This window comes from Geospiza fortis, unplaced genomic scaffold (genome assembly GCF_000277835.1).
Source record: "Geospiza fortis unplaced genomic scaffold, GeoFor_1.0 scaffold174, whole genome shotgun sequence".
Lineage (NCBI taxonomy): Eukaryota > Metazoa > Chordata > Aves > Passeriformes > Thraupidae > Geospiza > Geospiza fortis.
The window spans coordinates 577894-580545 of NW_005054480.1; the positions used below are offsets into that span (position 1 = coordinate 577894).

Below are 2652 nucleotides of genomic sequence, written 5' to 3' on the forward strand. Positions count from 1 at the left end.
CATTCAGTCAAAGAGAAACTCCACTCAAAAAAGATAATCAGCCAATCTCATAACAGTAACAACTTACCAGGCACTTTCCTCCTAGCTGATGTTTGAAAATGTGCTTGTATCTGCTGCTTCTGTATTTACATGATAGTTGTTTTTCACATCCTGGTGAAAAATTTCTATCCCTCTGGCTACACAATCAGCTTTCTACCCGCAAACACAGACCAAATATAAGATAATGAAGTTTCCAAATTCCCAAATTACAACAGCTGCAAGAAACAAACAGCAAGTACCATAACATTATAGTGCAGCTAAAATTCTATTAAAAATAACACTATGTCAACAGAAGTCTTTTTATTTCCAAGTGTTCAAAATGTTATTACACATATGCCATTTAACCATTTTTTATTTAACATTAAGGTAATTACAGTTGAAGGGCTCTATTTCCAGTGGCCTCTCTGCATTGGACACCACCAGAGCAAAACATGAAACATTCCACATGGCTAACAATAAGACATTTGAGTTACCAGAATTACAATCATCAACTTTTTTTTTGCTAACAGATCACATACATACATAACCAGGGCCATCTTCTTTAAAAGAAATACCAAAATTAGTACTGCATTTGTTTATTTTCAATATGAACATCTATACATACGAGCAACATGGTACATGACAATTTGATTATCACATATACAGTACTTTGGCAGTTCTGTGATGTGTTTTCTCCCCTAAGCTCCACAGTAGGCCTTATTTATAAAACATATTGCTAATATGCCCTGCATAAACACCAAGAATCAAATGTCTCTTTCATCACCTAAATGGGAAGGGAGCAGGGCTTTTATCTTGCATTAGACAGCCTCGTCATACATGCACAATTTTCTTCCATGGACACTTCAACACAAATCCTAGCTAACACTGTCTGCAAAAAATAATCTTTAGTCAAAAAAAATTTGAATTTTCTTCTCAAATTAAGAGAAGCTACAGATTATTACATGACAAATCATTAGCATTTATTTCAAAATAATACTGAATGTGTCACACTTTTATTGAGGTTACTTGCATATTACCATATTACAAGCCAGACCAAGTCATCCCATTTTGAGTTCATTTGTGAAACTGACTTGTCTCTTTTGATATCTACTAATAACTCATAGTTCGTAGTTAACGAATACTAATTTCTTTGAATACCTCTACCATCAACTTCCACATGAAAACTAATTGCTATATTAAACCTTTTCACTCAATCTCCCCAGATGAATGGTTTTAATTTCCCACCTTCCTGAACACAACTGACCTATCAGCACAGTAATCTAAGTGAGGACAATCTTCCCTCTAATGTAACTATGCACTTTTAAGTAGCCACTTCAAAGTTCTGAGGTAAAATGCATGAAATCTGGTTGTAAAATTTCAGACTTAAAGGAACAAAATCACATTATATATATATTGCAATAAAAAACACCTAGAACCTGTCTATAGGGATCTGAAGCAATTTATTTCACTCATCTGTGAAATTTTAGCAGCTATTTCATATTTATTCTATTTGGTCCACATAGCCCTATATGGTGTTAAGAGTCACTCAAAAAAGAATGCTGTGCCCAAAACCACATCTGCTATCACAAACATCTCCTCACCCTTTTATTCACCCTCAACCAGTTCTTAAAAACCTAAGGTTTCTTGAGCTATACAAAAACAGATTTAAATTTTATTTGTAATATATCAACAGTGGGTAAGTTAAAAAGCAGTTGAAGATATGTGACATATTTAACTAAGCAACATGCACTTAATTTGATGAAGTCTCTCTTCCTCAGCCTTTAATGCCTATTTGCATTGAATTATGAACTCTGCAGCACATAAACAGACAAGCATATGGCACTTACAATCATGTCTGCAATATAAACAAATATATCAAAATGTTCTTTAACTAAACAAACAGTAAATCTTGTCTATACAAAATTTAGAGACAATGTTATCATCAAATGGGAAAATTACACATAAACTAATTAAGTTGGACATTCACCAGTTTTGAAATGTTCTTTTTCATAAAGTTGTTTTATCTTCTTGCTTCGCTTAATTATGTCAGAAAATGAACTCCTCCAAATTCTGCTTCCATTTCTTCACTGTAGCTATTTTGTGCCAGCAAACTTTGATCTTGCACCATTAACTTCCACCCTGGTGCGCCCCTTACATCTCCAAGTTCTCCATCATATTCTCCCTTCCATTGTTTGTGACTTGGCGTCACCCAGAAGCCCTTCCTCCAAAGGCAGCATCTTGTGTAACAGAGCTTCCATGGGGCAGAGGCTTTTCTGTCCAGGGCAGCGGGGCTGACCAGCCAAGCTCGCTGGGTCATGGTGTGCCGTGTACCGAGTAATCCCCCTGCGCACGCTAAGCGCCTTCCACGCAGGGATAAACCAGCCGCGCACACGTGAGACACAGGGAGCACCGCCAGGTCTGGGCAGAGCGTGCATGAGGCAGAAACATGACAGACAGACATTTTGGCTACAGCAGTTTTAACCCTGTTTGATTGTTTAACCTGTGTTACAGTCTAATTTAAGCATCATTGTTTATGCAATACTTTCAAATGAACAAAAAGCCTACAGACAGGTAAACCACTCCTTTTCCATAACTGATTATGCGTTCCAGAATGAATTTAATGCAAACCTGGAA

General features: G+C 36.5%; 1 protein-coding gene across 1 annotated transcript in view; it reads right to left on the reverse strand.

Moving 5' to 3' along the window:
* Positions 1 to 324: 324 nt before the first annotated feature.
* Positions 325 to 2652, reverse strand: part of SUB1 (SUB1 regulator of transcription) — a 14856-nt gene continuing 12528 nt past the window's right edge. The window contains exon 5 of the mRNA XM_031063066.1: positions 325 to 2652. This exon is cut by the window's right edge and continues 874 nt beyond it. The gene's annotated coding sequence lies outside the window, so the exon portion shown is untranslated.